The 16,094-nt window shown below is 38.4% G+C and overlaps 1 protein-coding gene across 1 annotated transcript in view; it reads left to right on the top strand.

Moving 5' to 3' along the window:
* EIF3H (eukaryotic translation initiation factor 3 subunit H) overlaps positions 1-16,094 on the top strand; it is an 85,403-nt gene that overhangs the window by 51,645 nt on the left and 17,664 nt on the right. The window lies entirely within an intron of this gene.

The following is a 16,094-nucleotide window of genomic DNA, read 5'->3' on the forward strand; positions in this document are numbered from 1 at the left end:
AGCAAATGTTTTAGAAAGTTTTACCAGGGAAAATTGTAGAGGACAGCAAGCAAAATGTTTATGTGTGTTTAGTGAGTTTTGTTCATCAAGCACATTTAATAGTGTGACATGTCAGGGACTGTCTCTGCCTCCTGTGTTTCCTTTCATCGCTGTAATAGTTCCATGAAAAAGAAATACCTCTTTTGCACACTTAACAAAGAACAGAGTGAATTGTTAACTTCAACTAGAGGGTAAGTAGGAACCAAGTATGCTCTTAAACCTGACTGTTCAATAGGTCTGAATATTACAGTGAAATTCTGGAGCAAAAACATTAGATGTCAAGAAATGAAACAAGGATCAAGTGCAATTCTTGCACTTCAGATACAGCGTTGGAAAGCAAGTTCTTTATTGCTCTTGTCCTTGAAGGGAGTAAAAGAGAGAGTAATTTTAAAAGCACTTGGATCAAGAGTTTGTGAACTGCTGTGTAATATGGAGCAGGTCTTAACAAAGACTGTTCTGTGTACATATTCTTTGTTTGTGGATGTCTCCTTTGTGGCTGTGCAAATGTCTTTTCCCTTTGGGACTTAATTGCATAGCCTCTTTCTAACAGCTACAAGTGTTTACACAGAAAAATTGTATTGGGAGGGTATTGTGTGTGTTTATAATCTTTTAAAACAGCAGTTAGCTACCAGGGCCACTGTGTTGTGACCAGCAATTGCTCTCCAAAACAGAATTTGGAGGTCTGTTTTAAAAGCTAATTAGCATGTCTTTAACTCCAGGGTAGTATTCCCGATCCTTCTTATGCTTCTGAAGCAATGCCTAAGAAAGGAGGCTGTGGGAATAGACTTCAATTGCCACATGGCTTTTTGGCGAGGGAGGAGGAGAGGAGAAGACCTTGGCCTTGTTCTGTAACGGGCAACAATGGAATGGGCAAAGTTTCAGTTATGTTGGAGTGACCATATAGCTCATTTAGCCAGTTGCCTGGAAATCTCTCTGGGGGAGTGGTTGTCCATTGCAGAAATGGGGTCGTTCACCATGGACTGGGTTTTGCCAAGTCCCTGGTGGAGATCTGGGTTTGTGAAACCATTGTGAATTCAGCTCTCCCACAGAGAAGTTTCACTAGTGCAATTGTCAGTTTGTTGAGTGTTTCTAACTCTCAGGACTTTGGCAAAGACTTTTTTTGTGTGGAATTTTCTCTTCCACTTGCTGATGGAGTGGGACATGGTTTCAAGACTCCTGAACTCCTTAAGTGTAAGAATTGAAGAAACATAATTTGTACAAAAAATGTATTAGACTCTTAGCTAATCAGTAACTGAATGTATTGGGCAGTAAAAACCATGTTGGTATTATGCTACCAATCAACATAATTTGGTTGGTCTTTTATGGCTAAGGCTTTGTGCGTAGACACCACAAGCTCTGTGTCTGTGTGGATACATTAAGGCTCTCTAATAAGCGTGGTTGACTCTGTCTTCCCACAGAATGAAGGATTTTTTTTTCTAGTCCCCTTGAGTATATTCTAATGATAAAATATGGAGGAGGCATTTAAAACACAAATTGCAGGTTTTTAAGTGGTTGTTTAGAGACTCTTGAGAATGATACAAACATCTTTCTTCTAAGGCAGAGTAAACTTCTTATAAAATTTACAGATTTCCTGCTGGGACCTGATACTGTGATTGTTATACATAAAAATACACTGGAAAATTTAAAATAATTAAATAAGCATAAATTCTTACTGCATTGTCACCTTAACAGATACCTCAAAGTTGCCACTCTTTCAGTCATTAAACCTGTATTATTTTGAACTGTTTTCTAGTATAAATGTGTAACTGTGGCAAATGGAAGTTTTTGGTTTTTTCAGTAAAACACTTCAGGAAATAGCATTCTTTGTAATATCTTGCAGAGAAGGAGTCTTCAGCAGTCCATCTAGATGTAATTCTGGTTATATTGATATTAACAAGAATTCACTGAGTTTGCTCTTGGCTGCAACACTTTTTTTTTTTAAATTTAAATGCAACTTTAAAAATAGGACGTCATGGTCAATGTACTAAGATGCTTTTTAATTTGCATTTCTTTCTGCCACGTTTCTCTGTTGAACAAAATGAATTCTCTAGGCCTCTATTTTCAAGTCCTCTTGACATTGCAGTTCAGTGTTATTCAGTCCTTGGCTTTGTTTCCTTTTTGTCCTTTGACAGTTCTGTATTTTTGTATTTGCTTACCATATTGAACTGCAGATGCAAATCTAAGCATAGTTTCTGTAACAAAATATTTTCAGACTGGCTTACCCATGTTAATTTTTTTGAAACAATTTGTTACATTTTTGACATTCAGTGAGAGTGTCTAAAATAAATATAGTCTGTGGCTGTCAACCAAAGATTTTGCACCTATTGTGACTCGTGTCTTGTTTGCATTTGAAAAAGTATTTAGGCTGAATCCTTTGAGAATTATATAGTGCTCTGTATAATTGCTTTTAACGTTTTCAATAACTAACAAAAAGATGAATGCAGAATGAAAATAAATGCTTTTGAAACACAAAAAAAAAATCTCCTTCAATGAGATGCCATACTCTGGCTGTTTTTTTCTAGAAAAATACTTTACTCAAGCCAAGCTTGGTTTACTTAGTTTGTGATATTTTTATTTTAGCGATGAACAGAACTTTGTGATCTTGGCCCCGTTAAAAAAAAAAAAAAAAAAAAAGTTTTATGTGACTGAAATTAATGTTTGGCATTTCTTCTTGTAATTTTTCTTTACCGTATTCTAACTTAAGCCATCTTTTCCAGCCATGGAATCATTGAACTGCTGAGCTGGGAAGGAATGTCTGGAGGTCTCTGGTTCAACCCTCCTGCTCAAAGCAGCACAGCTAGAACAGGTTGTACACATGAGTTTTAATTGTCTCCAAGGGTGAAGGTTCTCCAGCTTCTCTTGACAGCCTGTTGTGAAGTTTGCCCTTCCTCAGGGTTTGCAAGCAAACAAACAAATAAGCTATTTTGTCGTATATTTAAGTTGAATTTCCAAAGTCTTCATGCACATAGATAAGATCCCTCTGAGTCTTCTCCAGTTCTCTCAGCCTCTCCTTGAATGACAGATGCCTCAGTCCCCAGTCATCTTTGTGTTCTGGCCCTGAACTCTCTGCAGTGGGTCCATGTCTCACACTGAGAAGCCCAGAACTGGACATAATACCCCAGATGTGTCATGCCAGGGCTGAGCAGAGGGGAAGGATCACCTCCCTCAATCTGCTGGGAATGCTTTGCCTAATGCCCAAGAACTACTGCTGCAAGCATCCATTGATGGCTCAACTGAACATCCATGCAGATCCCCAGTACCTTTCTGCTGAGTTTCTTTCCAGCCAGTCTGCCCTAGCATGTGCTGGGGTTCTTCCTCCGCAGGAGCAGGATGTTGCATTTGCCTTTGCTGAATTTTTTTTCAGCCTGTTTAATCACTCTGGAAGTCAGCACAAACCCCCTTCTGGGTTTTATCATGATAGACTAGCTGAGGGTGCACTCTGTCCCGTCATCCAGGTCATTAATAAAGATGACAGAAGAGTATTGGACCCAGTATTGATCCCTTGGGCACCCAAATAGTGACTGGCATCTGCATGGACTTTGTGCTGCTGATCACAGCCCTGCATGGCTCTTCATCTAGGTGGCTTTTTTCTGAAATCTCTTTGGATAGTATTAATCTTGTTCTATTCCTTTTTCCCCCCCTCCAACTATAATTTGAGTTTGTAAACATAATGTTGTTACAAAAGCTTTTTGGCAGTCAGTGAAAAATAGGTACCACCAAGTGATTCAATGATTCATCTCTTCCTCAAATGAAACTGTTTTGCTTTGAGGCTTTGTTCAGAATAAAAATGGTGAGTGCTGTCCCAAGGGTTTGTAGTCTCCAGAGAACAAGCAGGAGTGGAAAGAATTGACTTGTCCAGCCCCCATCAGGGAGTCCTTCAGCTGAGCAGCAGTGGAACCGCAGCCTACTGCCTCCAGCTCTGATGCACTGTGCTTTTTCTCTTACTCATTAAAGAATTGATTGCAGTGAATCTGCTCCTCTGCTTCCCAACTTGTTTCCCGTGTAAAAAACCTTTAAGTTTATAACTTCCTTCTTGGCACAGTTTTTCTGCCTGTTCAAACAGGGTGTGAGTTCAGTTCTTGGCTACTTTAAAAGAACAAGCCACACTTAGATATAAAAGTTGCAAGTGCTGTGTTGCTGAAATATTAGCTTTGGCTTGCAAAATCGTGCCATATGTTACAAGCCCTAGAAAGAGGAGGGATTCATCCTGACTCTGTATTGCGTAGCTTGATCTAAAAGCCATGAGCTTTATTTTCTAAATTAAATATTCTTGAACTGTTATGGGTTTTAGTTTTGTTTAAATTATTTGATATCTTTGCATTTGAACATAGTGCATAATCTCAAGTTGTTATGTGGCAAAGGCTGCTCCTGTGAAGGCATGACTGTCTTTTACCTCAGATATCTAACCACTCCTGTTTTTATTGTTCCTCTTCCTGGGCTCTGGAATAGACTTCCTGAATCTGGCCTGAATTCATTGTTTCTTTGAGGACATATTGAAGAAGTGATAGTGATGCAGGCATTACTAGTGTTAGCTTGGGCTTTAGAAACGCAAATGAGTAATACCAATGATGATGCCATCCAGTAGGTGCTGTGCAGTGTTGTAATTCCTTACTGCAGCACTAATACTCAGTAAAATGGGGATTTCTCTTCTGAGTTTCCTTGGCCTGATTTTCCCTAACCATCATGATATTTCCTGGGCAATGGTGAGAAATCATAAGCTGAAAATTTTGGGGCAGTGGGAGGGAGTGGGGTTAAGGATTGAGATGAACTTTGGAATACTGGAAATGAACCCTGTCAGCCTTCTGTGTCTTGTTCGTTGTTGAGAAGTTGCCTTTACCTTTTTCTACATATATGAAAAGGCATGGTCATGTGCATTAACATTTACCATGGGAAATCCACCTTGATTTGTGGTTGCATATGTGTGTGTGTGTATGTATGTGTTCTTTCTCCCTCTGTCTTCTTCCACCCCCCCTCATATCTGTATGTGTATATGTATACATATATACACACACATAACTGAAAGGAGGCAGTATGTGATGATGATGCATCTGATTTCCTTGGGAAGAAAATGCGACATGTAGTAGCTACCTATGCTGGTTGTCCAAGACACGATTGGAAGTCTGGTTTAGAAGTAGTTTGGGGGTTTGGAAAATGTTAATGCACAGTTAGTCTGGATCTGTCTTCACCAGTTGAAGTGCCATTCAGGTGTAGTAGGTTTTACTTTTTTTACATCCATGTAGAAAGCCTCTGAAAACTGAACCCTTGATGTTTAGGTACTGCAGGAGATTTCTGTGTGTTAAAAGGATCTGGTGTCTGTGTCACCTTAACTTTGATGGTTCTTGAGTCAAAGTGGCATGGTAGCTGCCACTGAGCCTTTCAAAACTACCTGCTGGCTTTCCATGGCACCTGTGTTGTAAGTTGCTAACCCTGTGTTAAAGCATTGTATTGGAGTTATTTAGAAGTCTGTGCTGTTATGCCTGAAACTGTACACTTTTAAAACCTTAAGTACTTTAATACTCTTTAACTAATCAAACGTTTTACATGTTAATTAATCAATAGCTCCTGTGGTAGTAGTCATGTAAAGAAACAGTACAATAATGTATTAGTGATGTTCGTGAACATTTCTGTTTTGGAATTGGCATAAAAACAGGGTTTCACCTAATGAAGCATAACATGCTTCCTCAATTGATTAGCTCCCAAATTCTTAACACACTGGCTTTTTTCTAACATTGTTGCTTAGCTGAATGGGATGAAGTGTGTTGAAAATTTGGATGCCATCAGTTCTGGATGCTGAATTTGTGATCAGAATGTCATGTCTCTCACTGTAAGCTCTTGGTGCCTGCTAGCATATGTGGCCACTCTGTAACTTCTGCATCTTCAATACCCTGCTAGTGCTATCAACTGTCATGTTGAAATGCACATAATATTCTATGTAATATTTAGAGAGCAAAGGAGGCTGATTTTCACATGCAGGAAGGGACTACCTCTATCAGAATTGGATTTAATCTGTTATTTCTCAGTGCAGCCAGCAGCTTCCAAAATAACTGTGCTGTGACTGTTGGTTGGTCAGGAAGACTTAATAAAAAAGCTGAAAATATCTTGTGATCTAATTGCAGTAATTTAGGAGTCTTTTGGGTAAATGCTCGCCCAAGGTTTGAACCACTAGTCTTTCTCTTCATCCAAAATTGAATATTTTTCCTCAGGCTCCCTAGAAAATGTTGATCAGTGTCTTCTACTTTTGAGCTCATCTAAAATCAGTTTCCTTCGTATTATTTCTCAAACTTGAACCTATACTGAAGAGAATTGCAAACAGCTCTTGGTAGCCAATATGCTACAATAAAATACTAGTGTAATGTGTACCCCTCAAAAATGGAGTTGTTTGATATGCTCTGTTCTGGCTCTCATTAGGCATCATCTTTTTGTGGATCCATGGTCTCCACATGTGCGATGCAAACCTTTCACTTCATCGAGAGGAATCTTGAGGTGAAGGGGTTGTTTACTTACCCTTTTGTAAGCCTGCATGTTAAGAATCTTCTGTGTTAGGGTTTGAGTAATAAAAGCTGAGTTTTCCCTCTAGTCTTCCCTCTCTTTTGAAGAGTTACCTAGTGATGTATGTGTTGAATATGTGTATCTGCTGTGTAGTGGCGATCATTAGCTTGAGAACTAAACCAAAAGGGAACCTGTCACTCTAATCTGCCTGCAAGCTAAAGAAGGGCAAAGATTTCTGTTGTTGCAGGGATTGCAAGCAACAGGACTTGACTCATTTTATTTGTAAGTCAGTGCTTGGCAAAGCAAATGTCTGACCCTGGATCTTGTAGTGAAGAGAGAACGTTTTCATCTCTCTGCTGGGGTAGGGCTTGGCTTAAATTCTGACTTGTACCTCATGTGAATTGAAGTTGTGTTGCTCATGGCTTGAAGACCTGGCTGACAGTCATGGGGAACACTTGTAGATGGTCCTACAGCAGAGATCCAAGTGAAGCTGCCCTTGGTTAGAGCTTTCAGCTTAGTCATTGCTCTCTTAGCTGGTCAGATGGGATGTCTCAGTCTGTGTTGTGGACTGCTCAATGGAATGTGTTACTTGGAGATGTAAGTGGGATTGTAAGAGTGTTTCAAGAGATGTGCTGAAACCTCCTTGTGACATTGTGTTCATTTAGGTATTAGACAAAGCTCCTAGTTGCTGTGTTAAATGAGGGGTGATAGTTAAATGCTATTCTTACTGAAAAGAAAGAAGTTAATGTGGCATTTCATAGCTGTTTGCTCAGCAAGTAACAGCGCCTGGGCTAGGCAAAACTGGTAGACTTTGTATGTAAACTTGTGTGAATTTCGGGGGTTTTATGGGTTCTTTCTGCCTTCCTGAAAGGAGCAATAGATGCTGACTGCTTTTGGCCTTCCTGGCGCATGGAGAGGTCTTGCCCTGCACAGTAGGCCCCCAGTGGAAGAAGCAGTAGGGGCAATGCTAAAGATACAGTCATCTTTTTATTTTTTAGTAACATACTTTTCTAGTTTTGATTCAAGGGATGAGTTTATGGGGGTGGCTACCATGTTCTTCTGTTTTGCCAAAAATTAAAACTTCACTGATTCTCTCTGCTAAATGTTTAGTAGTGTTATCCCCACATGATGGGCTGATGGAGGTCACAGAAAAATAGCTGGTGTAACTTCCAACTGAAGAAATGGGCAGTAGCAATGAATTGCTATAAAGACAATTCAGGAAAACTGCTGTACGAGGGCTGTGTGTGCTTCAGTGTTCAGACCATGTTTTGTGAACTTGAAATTTTATAACAGTGTGAGAAATTCTTGAAAACAGACTTGTGGATATTTAATACCAAGCCATCAGAAAACCACTTGCTTTGCTGTATCTGGTAACACAAGATGGGTGTTTTGACTTTAAATAAGCTGTGGAAGATGTCCCTCCACTTCCCACTGCCCTTTGAATTTCAGCAATGCAAACAGTGATTAGTAGAAAATACTCAAACTTTGAAGCTTTACAAAGAAGAAAAATGTTTTTCTGTGTTTTTGCGGGAGATGAGGAATTTAAAAGCCCCCAAACCTCTTATGTGAACTCATCATTTTTCTTCACTTAACGAAATGAGACTTCTGTGCGATGCATGCTGTATGAAATTACTGATTTTCAAAATGCGGGAGTTTTTGTGTTGTTTCCATTTCAGTCTGTTCCTGTTCTGCTTTCAAATTGTTGAATGTGAAAATCTGTGTTATATTAAAAAAGTAATAGTGACTGTGTAATTCATTGATCTTTAAACATTTCCAAATTTTTCCAGGTAATTGAATAACCTCTCTGAGTATTTACATAATATAAAATTCCATAAAAAATACATTAATCTGATTGAAATTTATGTAGGAAAGGAATTAGTTTCACCACACATTTTTGTGTTATTTTGTGCTTAATTGCTTTGTAACTTGGAGCATTAAGGTAGATATGTTGTAAAGAATAATTTGATATTTTGTGAAGAAAGAGCTTTTACCTGTTAATGTAGCCTCACTAGAGTAAACAAGCAAAAATCAGTGGCTGTTGAACAAAGTTAAGAATATCTTAGGAAACTTTAAAAAGCCTGTTTTTTTTAAAAAAAAGGATGTGCCTTGTTGCATATGAAGTTACTGTAACACAGAGTTGTTCTTTGACCATGCTGATTCCTTTTCATTCCTTTAATCCTACTTTGCATGTTCCGGGCTAGAATGATACTGGACAAAATTGGTGTAAGTAAAGGCTTCAAGGTGCTGAAGTTCATGGGAATGCACTCCTAATAGAAAACAGTTGATGCTTTCATTAGGCATGTGATGTTTATGAGGAAATGAGATATCATCTTCCAGCTTTCTTACAAGGGAAGCAAGATTTCGGCTGCACAGATGGCATTTTTAGTAGTACAATTTACTGCTGTCATGACAATGTAGGCTGACTGAAACCTTTTCTCTTGATAAAGATTTCGATCTCATATCAAATTTGTCTTCAATCAGTGCAGAAATAGTAGTGTAGTAAGCCAAAAGGATGCTTAGACAAGAATAATATTTTCCTGCCATATAGGAGGAGAGGGAGGATTAATTGGCTAGTGTTTGTAAGATACTGTGAAGATGAATCTTTCTAGATAAATGTGAAAAAAAAAATACTCCAAAGATATGGCAGAAAGCCATCAAATATGTTGCTTTTTCTTCTGACCATTTCTTGATAATCATTGCCAACAGAATAGTTGAATTATATTGCTTGATTTTAACTTTATTTCAAAGTGGGTTTCTGAATTTAAAATGCTTTTTGAAAACTCAGTGTTTTAGTATTTCTGAAAGATAGTATTATAATGCTTTTATCCTTTGGAATAATGTTGCATACATTAGAACACAATTTTGCAAGTTACCTTGGCAGTCCAACCCTTCTTATTTAGAGTTGTCTTGAGGCTTGGATGTATTTATTTAAAAACAGGACAAATTTCTATTATCTTGAGTTGTGTAGAAAATTGTGTGGTCAGTGAGATTTAGCTTGTCCAAAGGCTTATCTGAGTGTTTGCTCATGTGTTGATAAAATGCTGTAATAGATTGATGGCTTTGATTGCTTCCTAATTCAGTGGTTGTGTGCTTAGACCAGAGCCCCAAAGTGGCTGTCAGAAAACCCTGGGCGCGTGCCAGCACATGTGCAGGAAGTGGTGTGCTTCCCTTTGCTACTTTCCCGTTGTCCTGTCACGCACATCCCTGTGCTCTCCATTCCCTTGTTTTACTCATTTGCTCTCAAAACTTCTCCTCATCCTTTACTCCCACCAGTGACAGAGCTGCCCTTTCTTACCTTGCCCTGCTTTGTCAGGAGCTTTGTCCTTGTGCTGGCCCATAGCTGGGAGCCACTCTGTGTAGCAAGGTAGTCGTGGGCAGTCACTGCTGGCTGGGCTGGGGGGTCCTGGATCCCAGGACAGTTGTCCCTGTCCCTAATACCAGGGCTGTGGTCATCAGCTCTGGTGGGGACTATGCTCTAGCAACTGCTGGCTAAACTGGTAATAAATAACAGTCTGGCCATACATGCTTACAGCTGGGTAAGTATCTCCTGACAGAAGCACTCCAAATGTTGTTTTTTATTTTTATTATGTTCTGTTACTTTTCACTGTTCACCTACTGATTGTGATATCTCCTCTGGGTGTCCTGTACTTTTTTCTATTGAGCACAATTAATATCACACAGTGCTGTCATAAAACTAACATTGAGTTGTGATCAAGGTTAAAAATGAATGAGTTTACTGAGCGTACATAATCAATTGTTACTTAAGAGTTTTTCCTCTTCTGTTTGTCTCTTTCTTTCTTTCTCATAAAATGAAGGATCTTTTTGTTTTAGAAAAACATGAAGGCACTGACAAAGCCTCAGTTGCTGTAATAAGGATTCACTCAGAAGAGGTTGGACTTGCTCTTACTAGAGCAGTAGTGTTGGTGGCATAGATGGAGGGGATTCCTAAAGATTTGTAGTCAATTTATCTCATAGCCTATATAGAAAATGCAGATTTGTGAATGTTCAATTTTTCTACTGCAGCTGCTAACTCATTAGAACACAAAATTCCTTAAAAAATTTGGCCAGATATGTTCTGCCCCTTTTTTTCATCCTTCAGTTTAGCAATTAAAATGGGGTTGAATTAAGTCTTTTGACTTGCTTTTGGTTTTTTGCTCTTACGACTATGACTCTTGGACTTTTGCCTATTTTCACGTGATTTTTTTTTTCCTATCCTGCTACCTACAGACCCTGGTCTGCTTAACTTCCAAGTTTAGAGGAGGTCAGGTGCTTTCAGCCCAGTATAGCAAAAGTGCATAAAATAGAGCACTGTTTTGTAACCCTGACTTGATATTTCAGAGGAGGAAATTAATATTATTGAGGAAGGCAATATTTACTTTCAATTTTTTTTCTCCGTGAATAGGAGAATTGTTGAGTTACTGAGCTTGTGCATTTGTCTTGGGAGAAGTGTGTATGTGTGAGGTGGCTGGATATAGATAAAAATCTGTAAATATTTGTATGCATATGTGGTGCACACTTTAGACAGAGAAATATATTTCAACTGTATCTGAAGGCTTTTTCAAATGAAACATTGCCTTTGCTGGAATTAATTCTGAATTCTTGTTTCTCTCTGCTCATTCTTTTTAGTTGTATTTTTTAACCATAACAAGTTGGTTGTGGTATTCCTTTTATTTGTGTCTTCACAATTGAAATTCTTATCAATAGATGCAGTTATTGTGATTCATAGTTTTTTAGACAATTAATTGAGATTGTGTGTGTGGAGGGAAACAAATTAATCTGTTGTCTCCATAATTCTCTGTGCTAAATTAAATTAAATAAATCAGTTTTCCTTCTTTTCAAATGCATATGCTGATTCCTTGAACTAGCATCTGCCAACTTGGTTTAGTCATTGAAGATACTGTCTGAAGCATACATGTGGTTTGGCAAAGTTAATATGTATAGAAAAACCCAAATTTTTTGTGCTGTGAAGTGTATAGCACTTGTTCAGTATGCATGCTACCACATGGTAGCACTTCAAAACAGATAAATTATTGCATTAAAAATACTATCTACAATAATAACAATGCTATAAAAGAAATATTTTGGCTGGTTTTCAGTGTATTTTGACCAGATTAACCAAAATTTGCCATGTTCATGTTACCAGTTAAATTCAGAGAAGTGTGAGCACAGAAAGTGGATGCTGTCTCTTCTGATGGACTTTTGTGTCCCTTGAACAGTATGCCTAGTCTTGAATAAATTTTAGGTAGTTTTAGTTCATCTGTCTTCTGGGTGCTCAGCATTCTTTGAGGAAACAATATTCATCCTCAGATTCATTTTCCTTGAGAGAGTCTTTGTGAGGAGGCTGTGGAAGGTGAGGGAGCAGGAAAGGTCCACTTTGTTCTTCGGCCAGTGACCTGCCCTCCTGAAAGCACATGCAACTTCTGCTCTGTGAGCACAAGTGAAGGACAAACTTGGGAAACACGGGTTGAGGCAAACACTTAGTTGTGAAGGAAGGGGAGATGAAGGCTACACAGATGTTAGTGGTTTGTAGCTAGCTTCAAGTTGGTTGTTACCTCTTTTGCACAGAGTCCACTGCAGCAAGCTGGGTGAGGAGCAGCATAAAACCAGTCTGTGGCACCTAACACTGGTACAAAGTTCTTCCACTTCGATGGGGCATGGCTTTTTTAGGAGGCATGTGGATTGCTGCTCTTCAAATCAAATTTCTCAAGGTATATCAGCTTAAATTACCTCTCAGAATTAAGGCTTTGAGCAAGTGAGGTGTCATCAAATATGTTGCCTCCAGGCCACCATTGATCAGGGTTTGACGTGTCACAATATTTACTGATAGTCTCAATGTGATCAGGCTGAAATGCATCTCCTCTCATGGTAACGATAACTATTTAAGGACTGAATTTCAGCAACAGGCACGTGCATATGTGGTCCTGTGGGAGGTGAATTCTAATTAATTTTTCTTGGTAAAGAAACAATTCAGTAATAAGTAAACTTGCATCATTCACCAGTTGTTTTTGAACTCCAGGGTTTTACATTTGTTTGCAGTTTTAGATTTGTTTGCATTTTTGAATAATGATGGACCTTTTTTCAATGCTTCAGCTGATTTGACCTATTCTGAAATTAGGCTTTCAAATAGTGAAATAATTGACGAGGTATTTTAAGGTATAGAAAAATCATGTTTGAATTGTCCTAGTGTTGAATGGGCCATTACATCAGGGTTCAATTCTTTGTCTTGTATCTGAGATATTATGTTTGTTTGTGTTTTTGTTTGGTTGTTTTTTTCTTTTTTGTTGTTTTGTTTTTTTGTTGGTAAGGTAGGGTATATATCTCCTATATGTTAAAGCCCAGATGAAGTCTCTAATATTGGCAGTACTTTCTAGAAAAGGAAAATGGCTTTATATTGTTCTAGTATTTTTAAATTCTTTTACAATAGTTATTAAAACAAACTACTGTAGTAGGGTTTACTGTCAAGATTTTTCAGTCAAGGCATTTTGGTGCTACAAATTCATACAAGTCATTTGTTTGCAAACAGAACACCCATATTGTATAGTTTTGCACTTTGTTTGCTTTAGATAAATTGCAGTAATGCTTTCTAGCTTCCTTAATTCCCCTCGCCCCCGCATTTGCTTGCAAACTATCAAAAAATCACCGTTTTAGAGGAAGGAGGGGGTGTTTTTTTAATAATAGCAAAAGAGAATCTTCCGTTAAAACAATCTCCCTCGGAAAGGTGCGCAGGAGAGAGGCAATGGCTCAGGAGACAGAGGTTGCATGTTCTCAGTGCAAGCATGGCTGCTGGCTTTCCTTATCATAAGGACATCCCTGAACATATTGTTTTGAAATGTAGGTACACTGTCTAAATGTGAGGGAGAAGGAGGCAGCATCCTGGTCTGGCTGTTCCCCTGCCCTTTTGTTTGCTCACCTCAGTTCTGTGCACTCTTAGACTAAGTGGCTCTTTCAGTATCAGCTTCACAGAGTAGCTTGGGAGCGACTGTGACATGAAACAGTGAATTTGTTGGAAAAAGTGCACAACTGCCCCACATGCTACCAGACTGAGTAATAAATAGAAGGAGAGAGGGAGCTCTTGTCCAGTCTGTGCTAAGCTTCTAGGTAAAAAGACGATGTTCTGTAGATTGGGCAAACGATGTAAAGAAACAGTGGTAACAGTATCAACAAAAGCGACTTGGGGGCTGTTATCCATTTGTGCAAGTTGGCAGCTTGTTGGAGCTATCTAGCTACTAATACATGTTATAAAATATATATGTATGGTTAAAAGAGTTTCCATTTCTCCCTGGTGAGGACTGCATCATGTTTTAATTTCTGCAGTTGTTTTCCCAAGGCAAAGATGTTAGCTATTGATGCTTTATTGGTTCTTTGACATTTTTTCCACTATTGCCTTCATTATCATCTAACTGCTAACAGCCATGAGAGGAGGAATTGCTGACATGAAATCTGGATGGTTTTCAGTAAGTCCTTTTTCTTCTGGACAGTCTCCCTTACATCGTGTTACATCTCTTACATGTTGCTGGGTGTACTGTGTTTAAGAAAAGAACTTGTCCTGGAACTTGGTTACCAGTTAGCTCTCAGAAGAGCACTTTTGAGAGCATGATATGCCTTTATTCAAGTTTGTAAAAGATCTGGATGTTTTCCTGCTCTTGAATATTACACTTCTCAAGGGGGAAATTATCTGGATGTATCAACCACATGATTTCATAGGAATCTATGTCTAAGTATCATTTCCCCATCATTACATGACCACCCCTACTTTCAGAGTGTCCACCATTACAAGAGAATTGCCACTGCAAGGAGCAGTCTAGCTCAGCTATCTAAAAGTCCACATTTCATTTCATTATCACAAAATCCTTTATCTGTTTCAGCTGTTTTTGACAGTCCTTTCTAGTTTTTCCTCTTGATGACTTCGTTTGGCTACAAAGGTTCTAACTATAATTTCATTTTTTAGCATGTTATAGCAAGTCATGTGAGAAACAAGTCATTCTTGCCTTCCACACAGATATACCTTTGAAAAGCTTATTTTAACCAAAAGAGTTTATTCTAGCTACATTTAATGACTGGAACATATACGTTTTCAATTCAAAATCATGGTTACAGCAGGAGTTTTTTGGGGTTTTTTTGTTTTGGGGTGTTGGGTTTTTTTGGGTTTTTTTTTTTTTTTTTAGGAGGTCTGTGTTCTTTTTTTGATTATAAAATTTAGAAACTTACCATCTTCACCTCCAAAAAATCCACAGAAACTTTTAAAGTTTAAGGACTGAGACTCCTTGACAAACTAGATCTTTGCTTTTGAGCCAACCACTGCGCTGCAAAGGCACTGGGCTCTGGGTAAGGAGCTTCAGCCTGGCCTCTGTTTCTGGAAGTGGTACAATGAGTTTGCTTAGGTCTGGCAAGGGGGAAGCTTTTCATTCTGACTTGGAAATAGCTGTTTGATCAATTGTGCAGGCTGCCCTGAAGAGTGCAGAGGCATCTCAAGGTTTGCCTTAGTTTAGAGACAGGCACATCGAGCAGGCCTCTCCTTTACTGGCTGTGTTAGGGCATCTCAGAACAAAGCATGGGTGGTTTTGCTGTGTTAGTTTCAAGATGCTTTATTATCATGGTGCCCTGGATGAAACACAAATTTCAAGTAATTTCTGTTATGACACTGTGGTATAGAATGCAATCACCAGCATACACTGACTGAAGTAGTCTGTAAGGGTTTCTGTAAGTGTATGTAGGTTACTTCAAAAATAGAGTTGGTCAGATATGGCAATTTAATGAGAAGGGCCAGAAAACTGCAGAATGTAGTCTGTGCTGCAAGGGTGAGTGATAAGTTGGAAAAATATTTGTCCAGTCTTGAAGAATAATTCCTCATATCTTTAAATAATATGTGTGGATTTTTTCCCCCTTTTGAAAGAATATGAAGTGGGGTCTGAAAATGTAGCACATTCTGCAGCTAATTGATTTGCATTTCTTTCTTTTATAATGAATATCATATTTGCATCTGTACAAGGAGAAGTCTTGAAAAAAAATAACAAAAATGGATGCGTGGGGTGTGTGTGTGTGTGCTATCTTTGTAACTTGCAGCTGCAGACAAAACTTAAGGATTGTGTAGTGTTGTTGCATTGATTTCCTATGAATTGGCTCCGAATGTTGGTTCATCTAATAATCACACTGATTTCTCTTTCCTTAAATTTAACCAGCAGGCACAGTGTCTGTTTAAAAGGTCTGATAAGTGGTAAAGTGTGTTGTTCTGTTTGATGGGATTATGTTAAATATTCCTGAATAGAAAACTCTGTTCCATGAAGGTGATCTGTTTGAATGAAGCATTTAATAGAAACAGAATTTTTGTGTTCGTACAATGAAACATTACAGCTGTTGGTGTAAAGAAAAATGTTCCCTACTGTTATAAGTAACTTACAGCATTTAGATATATGTGTATTATAAACAATAATATGTACATGCATGCATCCTTTGCCTTTATATACACCTAAAAAGAAGAAACAGTGTTGAAAATTGGAAATAAAATGCAATTCAAACTATCTAACAGCTATAGTTGGTTCCCCAAGCTCTTTTATTGAAAATGTAAT

The sequence above is a fragment of the Chamaea fasciata genome, unplaced genomic scaffold (genome assembly GCF_029207755.1).
Source record: "Chamaea fasciata isolate MVZ Bird 193981 ecotype frontalis unplaced genomic scaffold, bChaFas1.0.hap1 SCAF_1, whole genome shotgun sequence".
NCBI classification, from domain to species: Eukaryota; Metazoa; Chordata; class Aves; order Passeriformes; family Sylviidae; genus Chamaea; species Chamaea fasciata.